Raw genomic sequence first — 13,167 nt, forward strand, 5'->3', positions numbered from 1 at the left:
CATCCTCCCAGCTTGTAAACCTATATACTCTGCAGTCTCCTTTAGGTGAACTGCCCATGCGTCCATCCAAAGCCAGACCTTCTGCTGTGAATGAGATTGCATTTTTTCTTACTCATTTAAAGTTACCATTCCATGCTATGGTTTTTCCCTTCTTTTTCTTTTTCCTTTTTTTAAATATATTTTATTGATTATGCTCTTACAGTTGTCCAATTTCCCCCCTTCACTCACCTTGTATACCCTCTCCCACCCACATTCCCCCCTTTAGTTCATGTCCATGTGTCATACTTGTAAGTTCTTTAGCTTCTACATGTCTCATACTATTCTTACCCTCCCCCTATCTACTTTCTACCTACAATCTATGCTAGTTATTCTCTGTACCTGTTCCCCCTCTTTCCTCATCCCACTCCCCTGTTGCTAACCCTCCATGTGATTTCCATTTCTGTGGTTCTGTTTCTATTCTAGTGTTTTCTTAGTTTCTTTTGGTTTTGTTTTAGGTGTGGTTGTTAATAATTGTGAGTTTGCTATCATTTTACTATACATGTTTTTTTAATCTTCTGTTCTTAGATAAGTCCCTTTAACATTTCATAAAATAAGGGCTTAGTGGTGATGAACTCCTTTAACTTGATCTTATCTGAGAAGCACTTTATCTGCCCTCCATTCTAAATGAAAGCTTTGCTGGATAGAGCAATCTGGGATGTAGTTCCTTGTCTTTCATGACTTGGAATACTTCTTTCCAGCCCCTTCTTGCCTGTAAGGTCTCTTTTGAGAAATCAGCTGACAGTCTGATGGGAACTCCTTTGTAGGTGACTGTCCCCTTATCTCTTGCTCCTTCTAGGATTCCCTCCTTCATTTTTACCCTGGCTAATGTAATTATGATGTGCCTTGGTGTGTTCCTTCTTGGGTCCAACTTCTTTGGGACTCTTTGAGCTTCCTGGACCTCCTGGAAGTCTATTTCCTTTGCCAGAATGGGGAAGTTCTCATTTATTATTTGTTCAAATAACTTTTCCACTTGTTTCTCTTCCTCTTCCCCTTCTGGTACCCCTATAATTCAGATGTTGTAATGTTTAAAGATGTTCTGGAGGCTCCTAAGCTTCTCCTTGTTTTTTTTTGAATTCTTATTTCTTCATTCTTTCCTGTTTGGTTGTTTCTTTCTTTCTTCTGGCCCACTGTATTGTTTTGAGTCCTAGTTTCCTTCCCATACTATTGGTTCCCTATGCATTTTCCTTAATGTCTCTTATTGTAGCCTGCATTTGTTCATCTAATTTGCGACTAAAATCAACCAATTCTGTGAGCTTCCTGATCACCAGTGTTTTGAACTGTGCATCTGATAGGTTGGCTATCTCTCGGTTGCTTAAAAGGATGGGTTCTGGGGTTTGATTTGTTCTTCTGTGTAAGCCATCTCTCTCTCTCTCTCTTTTGGGGGGGGGGTGTGGTCGCACCTGTTACTGTAAGAGGTGGAGCCTTAGGTGTTGACCAGGGTGGGGCTCACCAGTCACTGGATTGTGATGTTGTGTGTGGGGGCGGGATTGAGAGGGAACAATGAAGGTTGCTCTGTTCTCCAAGGGACCTCAGTCTCTTCTGCTGCTTCCCCCAAGCAAACTAGGCCCCTCTGGTGCCAATTCCCGTGTGGGTGGGCTTGTGTACTCTGTGGGACCTTCCAGGGACCTCTCCTGTGAGGCTGGGTGTCTCTCCGTGCGCCTCAACTCCCATAGGTGTCCTCAATCAGTGTCCCAAGGCTCTATTTCCCAGCGCTGGGATCCTGGGTTGCGCACACTGCCTTGCTTTACAATCGCCGCCTCACTGGGTCTGCCGGTTGCCACCCCTCAGCCAGGGTCTGCCAGCTGCCGCTGGCACACTCAGGGTCCACCCGCTGTGGTTTTGTGTGCCCCAGATGCTTTACGTGCCCCTGGATGCCTTATGCACCCAACTCTCTCTGCTCTCCGCACCACAACCCGCGCCTAGCTGATTGTCTCCGCCGCTCCTACCAATCTGGATGAATGGGTCTATTTCAACTTCTTGGTTGTCTGACTTCCTTTCAGATCAGTTTTCTGTCAGTTCTGGATGTTATTCTGTTTCTAAATTGTTGTTGTTCCAATCTTGGTTGTGCCTGGAGGTATGGTGTGTCCACCTATACCTCCATCTTGGCCAGAAGTCCCCTTCTTTTTCCTCGTGTTCAATTTTGATCATTTTTATTAGCATGCTGTTTTCTTTCCCCTCCTCTTTAAAACATTATCTTAAATCCACTTCCTGCAGTTCAGCTACTGCTTAAATCTTTGTTTCTGTTGGAGCCAGTCTGTTTGATTGAGTTGCCTATATTTGCTGTATTCCATTCCTCCCATCTTATTTTTTCTCAGTGCAAACTGCTTGGGCTTTTGTCCTAACTACTAAATTGAAATGGTTATAAACAGGGACACAGGTGACTTTCTTCTCACTAAATCCAATGATCAGGTTCTGCCTCTCATCTTACTTGATATTTTGTGACACTTTGCTTTCATGACACATTACTTCTCCTCCTTTTCTTGCTAGTTTACTAGATACTTACTTATTCTTAGTCTCCTTGCAGATTCCTCCTCTTTTCCTGACATTTGAACCTCCCAGTACTCTAGGTCTCAGTCCTTGATATCTTTTCTAAAGTCCCTTTCCAGGTGATATCACACGGTTTTATGATATTATGTGGATTGTGAGCTTAGAGAGTGAATTTACAAATAACACTCAAAGTTAGTTCTTTAGCCTAGATTCTCTCCTGAATTCCATGTTTATGTATAATTGCTTTCTCAGTGGCTAAATTTGGATGTCTAATAGATTTCTCAGATATCAAATGCCTAAAATGGACAGTGAAACTCTCCATCCCAATATCGCTACTTCTGTAGTGTTCCCTGTTCCTCTCTGTGGCAACTTCATCCCTCTAATTGCTCAAACATAAAATTTGGGGGGATCATTCTTGACACTTCACTTTCACAAACCACATTTAGTCATTGGGAAAGCCTTTGGCTCCACTTTCATAATAGTCCATCTTTCCTTACCACCACTAATATCTTCATGCAAAGTAATCTGATCTCTATAAAATTAATGTAATGATCCCCTAATTATTTCCCTGTTTTTACTCCTGCACAAGTCTATATTAAATACAATAAAGTGTTCCTTATTCAAAATAATTTAAAATAATGATAGATTCACAGGAAATTATTTTTTTAAAAATCATGGCAAGGAGACCCTATGTATCAGTTACGGTTCTTTACATCTTATATAACTACAGTTTATAAAATACTGTTGAAACTTGAATGTGGACATTAGTATAATACACAGAACTTTCAGATTTCATTCATTTTACATGAACAAAGTATGTCTTTTAAAACATAAATCAGATTCAACGTTTTGCCCAAATGTCACCATTTAAAGAAGTGCACTCTAAACTTGCTATCTAAAATTGCAAACTATTCTGCAAGCTTATATTCCCCTTTACCTTGTACTGTTTTTTTTTTCATAACAGTTGGAATCTTCTAATATACTACATTTATTTATTATGTTTATTTTCTGTTTTTCTTCCCTAGACTACAAAATATATGAGCAAGAATATTTTGTTTGCTGCAATAGTATATATTCCAAATACTTGGAACAGTACTTGTTCTAAACTCAATACATGCCACTCAAATATTTGAAATTTTCCTCTTTGTCTTTATTTGTTTTGAAAGACCTGTTTATTCTCCTTAAGGTACACACAATTACACATTGATTAATGCAAAAGTTAGTGCTCATGTGAGCTGAATGTTAGCATCTCTTTCCAGCTTCGTGTTCATGAGGTCGTATTGGAACCTCAAAATGGCCATGGTGGGAATGTTTACAGCAGGCCAGTTAGCAAACTCTGCAAGTGAACCCTTAGCACCTTCCACAGTTAAACCTCCACCAGCACACCACTGAATCATACCAGTCAATTTAATCACCAGTTATAATTCTTCATTAAAATTATATTTTCAGTATCAATTTGTGATTGTTGTGTAGATGAGTGGCTCAAACACATATCTATTTTCTTAATACAATTTTCTACACAGTAAAATCTGATGTAAGTATCTGATGGGCTTCTAGCGTAGTGTCCAGCTGGCTTAGGTCTGTTAACAGAGTTATCCAATATTTTGTCTCCTCAAAGAACCACTCTTACAAATAGGTTGCCCAAGATATTGGACTAGATGCACCATCTAAAAGTTAAATACAGGGGGATGAAGGGAAAAATAATAATAGGAAATGCAGGAAAGAACTTTAAGGAATGCTTGTTTAAGAGGATTATTAGCAAATAATGAATATCAATAGGGAAAGGGAAATTTTATTCATAGTCTCAGATCAACAGTTATTCTAGAATTAAATAGTTGTCATTCCAGATAAATAGAAGCAGTCACTGCAGTGTGTATTGCTGTATGTATTTCTCTAAGACATTGTGCCCACCATCGTTTCAAGTAACACTGATCCCAAGAACTTAGCAGGGACATGTACGGAGGAGACTTGCACTCAGAGCAGCTTCAGAGCTTTTTGTTTCATAGTTCTTCCAAGTCTAGCTGTGTCATTAGAATATTCTTTTTAGGGTATTTAAAAATCCAGGTTTATAGATTTCATTTAGCACATAAACTGCTAAACATGACTCATTATTTTTTACAATAGTTCTGTATTTCTTATTCAAGCTCTCTGTACTTTTATTGTAATTTTCATACAAGTAGATATGAACTTCTGACTCTTGGTGACGAGTCCTCCAAATACCTTATTCAATAGTTCTGTGGGTGTTTCTTTTCAGCTGCTGACTACAATTTAAGGAGAACATCTTTTATATCACTTGGGAAATTGCATTAATAATAATATCAATATCTGGGTCTTCTGGATTTCCAAAATAATGTATGTTTGCACTTGTGACATGAGGCCAAGATAAATTTTTGAACAAAATGTTCTAATAAGTTATGTTTTTGCATAACATCTCTTGAACAGCAGCCAGGAAAAAATATATATGTATATATACATATATACACACACATATATAGGAAAATATAGCAGGAAAGATTGCTTATTTACTCTGAATTTCTTTGTGCATCTTCTAATGGATCAGAGCAGTGCTAAATTCAACCCTTGCTGCGTGTAAGATCCTGTCAAAAGCTTTTTAAAAATCCGCATGTCTGGATCCACTATAGTCCAATGCCATTTTCATCATTGTGTTTTGGGCCCAGGCATTCATATATTTTAGTTTTTGATTTAATATTTATTATATTCTTTTCTATTACCATTTAGTCCCCTTATAACTCCTCCCCTCAATAATCATCACACTGTTGTCCATGTCCATGAGTCCTTTTTCCTTCTTGCTCAGTCCCTCCATCACCTAACCACCCCCCCCCCCCCCCTAGCTGTCTGAACTAACAAGGAAAATGGGGAGAAACTTGTAGATGGAGAGCAGGATGTCATCTGGTGATGACATCTGTATATTTCAAAAGTGAGCTGTATAATCCTAAGAGGGATCCTGGTTTGAGGACCGCTGGGCTAGACACAAAACTGTTTGAGTTGGACAACAATACAGCTAGCTCTTTTGCTGTTTTAAATACTGTATTGCTAAGGGAACCTTGAATTATCAAATTTAACTTTGTTCTCAATACTAATATGTTACATGCACATTCATTCTAGCTCAGTATTTAAAGTAGAAAAGACTCCAGTTAAACAGTGAAAGCTACACAAACCTATTTACTATGGGGCTAAAAAAAGCCACTGCAGAGGTGCTTTTGGCTGTGCATGGGAAAACATTATGAGGCCGCAAATATCCTTTGGGATGGGGGCAAAAACTGCAGGGAAGCCTAGATTGTGAGGAGACTTTTGAAAGCACTGGGTTGAAAGAACCAAAAGATGGCTTTTCCATAGTCCTGTATTAAGTATGAGACTGAAGGCTCTGGCAGCTGCTCTCCAATAGTCAGAGCCTTTGCTTTTCCCTGGAAACCCATATGTCCTCATCGAAACATGGCATCGTCAACTTTGGCAAATAAAGGATGACATTATTAACCTACAGCCAGTTCTTTAAAAACTTGTTATTTATACAAATGACAGAAGCATTGTATAAGTTGGATCATCTTGGTGTTAACAGTGAAATGTGATCATCTTTTCACAGCAGCTGTGACTATTATTTGGATGGTAAAACTATTGGCTTTGACATTAAAGTATATTTACTTTGGAACAACCAAAAAAACAAAAAGGCTTTGTCATGAGGCATAATGAGAATGTGCTATTTGCAGAATATTTTTTTGACTTCTATTCAATAGTCCTGTCTTTTTTATATACTTCCCCTTATAATGCAACATAAATAACTTTAATGATTATTGAAGATATATTCTTATAACTGCATGAAATAAATATGCAAAATCTACATATATGTTAAAGTTTTTCAAAATAACAGCACACACATATTCTAATTTTATTATCAAAAAGAAATGTAATCCTGAACAAAAGTAAAATAAAATGCAGTGAAAAACTTTAATTTTAAAAATGTCCATGTGATTTTGGTTACATTCCTTGTGTATAGAAGACATATTCTTCATCTGTTAAGTTCACAAAAAGAAATAGAATGTTTCTGTGTACTAGAAAAATAGATAATAATTTCCCTGAACTAAATTGACAAATAGTCATGGAGTCCAAAGTAGATGCCTTCACTGTAATGGAAACTACTATTTTTTCCCCCAAAGTAGAGAGAACAGGTTTGGGTCACACACAAGAGTTTGGATCACTAGTTCAAGCCCTTTTAGCTGTGTGATTTTTGAAGAAGTAATGATTTCTTTAATCATGATTTCTTAATGTGTTAGTTAATTGGAGATGTAGTTTTATACAGTCACAAGGTGATTGTGAGTTTTAAGAGAAATAATAAGGGAAAACAGTTTCCAATGTGAAGCACTACACATGCAAAGTTTAATTAGTAGTGTTAATAGTATGTAATGCATAAATCAGGTGTGGATTCTAATAAAGTTATTATGGGGAGTTCTATAGAGGGTACGTTGCTATCTGTTGTCCCTGAAGGAGGTTCTGAGAGAGTCTGTCTACAAGTGGCAGGTGAACTATGGCACACGTCATGCTTGAACTTCATTTGACATTGAAGGGAATCTTGGGTGAAAAGAACACCATGAGGCAAGAAAGAACTCTAAAATCATAGGGTACATTGGTAATTGGATGACTGGATATTGAATTATAAATAAGGAAAACATATAAAATAATTATTGGTAGATAGTTTGGGGTCATATTCTGACACACTTATGATGCCAAGAACAGGGGTTTGTGCTTTAATCCAAAGACAACAGGAAACTATCGAATGACGATCATGTGTTGAAGTCATGTTTGGGATAGAGTAAATGAGCAGGGATTTGCTGGGCACCAGACACTTTGCAAGACACAGTTGAACAGTCCATATCATTATTCCAACTTTGAGTATTGGAAAACTGAGCCACAAAGAAGTTAAAAATATGCCCAAGGACATTCAGCCAAAAAACTGTGGAGCCAGGACTTAAATCCAAATCTATCTGGCTTTAAATCTTTCCATTACTCTACGGGGCCTTTGTGATTAATCTGACAAGTGCATGCAGAGAGGCAGTCAAACCACAAAGGAAGCTCATTCAAGATGCAACAGACACCTAAAAGGATATGAGGTGAACTAAAAGTGTTTCATTTTTCATGTCGAATTTTTAGGACACATTAATTTGTTTGATTCTTCCATTTTCTAAACATTGCCAAATGCACTTGTTGATTTATTTTTATTTTAGAATTATATAAGAGGAATTAAATTTTCTTTGAAAATCATGTAAAAAATCAGAACATTTCTAATTGTACATTCCTAAAATATACCACATTTAGCTCTCATGGCATTGTATATTCCCTGAGTCAGTCAAACATGAGAGGATTCACGGGGAACAAATGCACTAGAGCAGGTGCAGGGAAGACAAGCCATAAGACATACTCAGTGAGTCACCATATACATTTCACCTGTCACAGCATGTAAAGGTGTTTGCCCAACAAAATTTTTCCCACTTTTGGGCTCAGTCCCACTTTAGTTCTTGGATGATATTGATGGTGATGGAAAAGACCATCTAAAATGACCCCATTCTGTCAGGGTGGGGGCTAGTTAGGGGACAGAGGGATGGATCAAAAAGGAAAAAGGACCTATGGACAACAGGGTAGTGATTGCCAGGGCTGGAGAAAGAGGAATAAATGGTAATGGCAAAAATACAATAAAATATAAATTTAAGTAAACAGATAAATAAGACTATGGGGAAAAATTCTCCCTATTGTGGTTGTTATTATTAACTACTTCCTGGTAAAACCAATATACTAGTCAAACAGCAACAGTTGTATCCTGCGCTCTTCTCCAAGGGCTCTGTCCTGTTAGCCAAGCCACACATTAGTGCCTCTGGAATTAGCCCTGGTTTTCAGAATTGCCTCAAATCACGACCTTTCTTTGATTTCTAGGAGATCCAATATTTTGTGCTGAGCATCTGTACTGATCCCTTATCCCAAGTATTAAACTAGCAGCCCAGCACCTCAGTTGTCGGTCTTCTTGGTTGCCAAGCCTTTGTTCTGTTGCAGATACGTATTAACTGTGAATTGATCTCCCAGCTTACAGCTGCCTGCCTGGCTGGCTGCTTGCCTGGATTCCTCAGCCTTGCTCAGCCCAGAATCTGTCACTGTGCTCTTGTTCTTGGAGCTCCAATATTAGCTGAAAAATGCCTGAGACTCTGCCTTTCACTTGCCTACTATCTATTTCAGGTGTCATTTCCCTAGTATCTACCTTGTACCAGAGGATAGGTCAAATTTAGTCCTGCATTCTCTCTCCTCCCCTCTGCCCCATCGTTGTTTGGAACAGACAGGATTTAGAATTGACATAATCAGAATGATAGGAATATTTATGGTGATAGGTAATAAGAACAAATCAAAAAAACACCTGAGTTGTAAAATAAATAAATGTGTGTTCTCCTATGAAGGTGAGCAGAACACAACAGAAAGATTTTCCCAATCTAATGCAACTGGGAAATCTAAGCAGATGTGTAGACAGTCTATGTACCAGATTCTGCTTAGAGGTTATGGGGTCCTGGCAGGGTATGTGAGATTTCCTGTTGTTTATTACCAAAATCCTCATCTACAGAATACTGGCCAGGCAAGACAAGATCTCATTCTTAAAGAGAATTGGCCCGAGACAAGTATTGGAACAGAATAGAAGAACAAGATAATGTTCTCATTTCTAAACTATATTGTGAAGGAGGGACTAGATTATGGGTAAACTTCAGATGTCAAAATATTAAAATATGATGAGGTTGGGGGACAGCAATATAAAATGGAGTAACAATAGCCTCTTCAACAAATAGTGTTGGGAGAACTGGACAGCTATGTGCAAAAAATGAAACTTGAGCACCAACTTACACCATACACAAAAATAAATTCAAGGTAGATAAAAGATTCAAATATAAACCATGACACTATTAAAATCCTACAGGAGAACATATGCATGAAAATCTCAGATATTTCTCGCAGCAACATTTTTACTGATAGATATGCCCCCTAGAGCAAGGGACATAAAGGAAAGAATAAACAAATGGGATCTCATCAAAATAAAAAAACTTCTGCACAGCTAAAGAAAACAGTATTAAAATAAAAAGAGAACCAACTGTATGGGAAGACATATTTGCCAATGATACCTCAGACAAGGGTTTAATCTCCAAAACATATAAAGAACTTACACGACTCCACTCTAAGAAGACAAGCAACCCAATTAAAAAATGGACAAAGGACTTGAACAGACACTTCTCCAAGAAGGACATACAGAGGATCCAAAGACACATGAAAAGATGCTCAGTATCGCTAGCTATCAGAGAGATGCAAATTAAAACCATAATGAGATACCACTTCACACCAGTCAGAATGGCTATCATGAACAAAGCAACAAACGAGTGTTGGAGAGGTTGTGGAGAAAAAGAGGACCCTAGTGCACTGTTGGTGGGACTGCAGACTGGTACAACCACTATGGAAAATAGTATGGAATTTTCTCAGAAAACTAAAAATGGATCTGCCTTTTGATCCAGCAATTCCACTGCTAGGATTATATTCTAAAAACCCTGAAACACCAATCCAAAAGAACCTATGCACCACAATGTTCATAGCAGCATAATTTACAATAGCCAAGTGGTGGAAGCAACCTAGGTGCCCATCAGTAAACGAATGGATCAAAAAACTATGGTACATTTACACAATGGAATTCTATGCAGCAGAAAGAAAGAAGGAGCTCCTACCCTTTGCAACAGCATGGATGGAACTGGAAAGCATTATGCTAAGCAAAATAAGCCAGGCACTGAAATACAAATACTATATGATCTCACCTTTAACAGGAACCTAAACCACCAAACAAACAAACAGCAAAATATAACCAAAGACAATGAAATAGAGAACAGGCTGAAAGTGACCAGAGGGGATAGGGGAGGGAATTTTAAGGGAAAAGGGGAAGGATTTACAGGAACAAGTATAAAGGACACATGGACAAAAACTAGGGGGGAGTGGAAATGGGAGGGAGGTGGGGAGGGCTGGGGGATGTGGGCTGGGATGGGAGTAAAAGACAGAAAAGTGTACCTGAACAACAATTAAAATTTTAAAAAAGTAAAAAAAGATACGATGAGGTTGGAAAAGGAGCAAGATGAGTTGATGGTGATTCGTCTTAATATGAATCAGAGCTCCTTATAGTGCCTCAGACCAAGATCAGCCTTGAGGATCATTCAGTTTGTAGGAATGGGAGTCACAGATTTTGGCTCTTATTTATTAATTTATTTCAGGTAGTTACTCCATTAAGCATATTCCAATATAAATGACTGATGAGCTACTAAAAATGACATGAATAACTTTTAGGGTTGTTATCTTCTCTGGGCATGTATAAATGATTTTGAATGTGTTTTACTTGTATAGAAACCTGAAATGAAAAGCCCAACTTTGGGTAGTTCTGTGGAAGGCCTGTGTGTAAGAAATCAAATTTTTTCTTCCCTTTTAATTTTATCATGGGGCTAAGATATGCTTAAAATATGTACAGTCTAATGGGATATGTTATCCTATAAGTTATGTATCTGTATATGTGTATATCTCTATAAGGTATGTACAGAGTGGTCTACATCTACTTCCCTAAACAAGAGGAAGTGAAAGGTATTGTGCTAACTTATAGTAGTGCCTAATCATTCACAAAGAATTCTGGTGTAAGTTGTCTCTTTTAGATATACAAGGTGGTCTTTGAAGTAATGCACATTTCTAAGACATGTTGAAGCTATTACTGTCATTTTTGTCAGGTAGCAATAGCTCTGATCCATTGGATCATAACATTTGTTATAATTCTATTATGTTGGCTTTGGAATAAGTTTGAGTGCTGTGCAAAATATTAAAATGTACCTTTTCTTCCCTAGGGCAACCTATAGTCTACAGCCAGGTACATGGCATAATATGTTAACTTTGATCACAATATTGAAAGTGCTGGCAAAATATATACTGAAACAGAAATACATAGGAACCTTTACAGGTTTCATGCACCTGGTAGCACACAAGTACACACACACACCAGAAGATCTCAATAACACACACAAAAAAACAAGTTAATTTAAAAAGTGTTCAAGAGACTCCAACAAACATTTCTCCAAAGAAGAAATACAAATGACTATAAACATGAAAAGATATTGAACATCATTTGTCATTAGCAAATGACTGATCGAATGTAAATCAAAACCACTCATAGCTATAGATATGCTATGCTATAGCCACTAAGATAGCTATAATAAAAAAAGTAGCAAATAAGTGTCCACAAAAATGTTGAAAAATTGAAATCCTCATACATTGCTAGCAGGAATGTAAACTAGTATAGTTCTATGCAAATTTGTTTGGCAGTTCCTCAAAATGTTAAATATTGAGTTTCCATATGACACAGCAGTTGTCTTAGGTATATACCTAAGTGGACTAAAAAATTTTTGTCTGGAAATATACATACTTGAATGTTCACAGCAGTACTGTTCATAAAAGTGAAAATATGGAAACAACTCACTGATACCAACAGGTGAATAGGTAAATGAGAAGTATATCCAGAAAATGAAATGCTTTTAGCTGTGAAAAAGGGATGAAATAGTAAAACATGCTACAACATACATAAACAGGAATCTCTTGCTTTTCAAAAGTTCTCTTTATGACATTTTGCTTTTACAAAAGACCTACACTAGTACCTGCTTTCTCTAACCTCAAGAACATCCAAAGAGAATTTTTGCTTTTAATAAGTGGTAATTGCTTTTTCAGTATTCAGCCATTTTGGTTTTTGAAATGTGCCATAGGGACACTCTACTTTCATATGGTGGGGGGAAAGCAGAGCCTTGAAGACATTGGACTAAGTGAAAGAAGCCAGATCACAAAGACAATGCACTGTGTGATATTGTTCATGTGACATGTCAAGAATATGGGTTTTATTGTGGGGTGATAGCTGCAAAGCCAGGCAAACATACCAAAAATGTTGAATTGTATACTTTAAAATAGTTAAAGTGCAAATTTGTGTTACATGAATTTTATTGCAATAAAAACCACAGTCACACAAATAGAAAACCCCGTGGAATTCACATTATAAAGGAACAAAATTGTACATTCCAAATGAATGTTCATATCATCAAATATAGGTAGGCATGATGTCCTCCAAGGCATCTAAGAGTGGATTTTCTAATATGATGTTTCAAAAGTTCATTTGTAAATTAGTTTTGGGGGACTGGGAAATATATTATGGTGGTTCAAATATCACAGAATCTTGGGGATAGGCCAGAAGGCTTACATTCAAATTCTAGGAAACAATTTCTATGCCCTGTTCTCTAATGGAAAACTAAGAATCTCCTGCTTATTTTTTATATTTTAATTAAAAGCTTTTTTAAAATCAATGTTATTTAACTATGATTGGGTTAGATGACTCATTTGTTAACTATTGCTTTCTTCTACCTTAAATGTATTATAATTCTGATATTGCTTGGTCAAAAAATATATTTTGATAGTTATGAGAGAGTATTGTTTTAGTAGATTAAATAAATGTAATTATAGTATATTTATATATAATTTTTAAAGTTTAATATTTATTCTTTTGTGATACTATTTCCCAACATTCTTTTGTCACCATTTTAAAGT

At 37.0% G+C, this 13,167-nt stretch overlaps 1 protein-coding gene across 2 annotated transcripts in view; it reads left to right on the forward strand.

Moving 5' to 3' along the window:
- The window catches only part of DGKB (diacylglycerol kinase beta), a 601,974-nt gene that overhangs the window by 106,422 nt on the left and 482,385 nt on the right, over positions 1-13,167 (forward strand). The window lies entirely within an intron of this gene.

The sequence above is a fragment of the Phyllostomus discolor genome, chromosome 10 (assembly GCF_004126475.2).
Source record: "Phyllostomus discolor isolate MPI-MPIP mPhyDis1 chromosome 10, mPhyDis1.pri.v3, whole genome shotgun sequence".
Classification (NCBI taxonomy): domain Eukaryota; kingdom Metazoa; phylum Chordata; class Mammalia; order Chiroptera; family Phyllostomidae; genus Phyllostomus; species Phyllostomus discolor.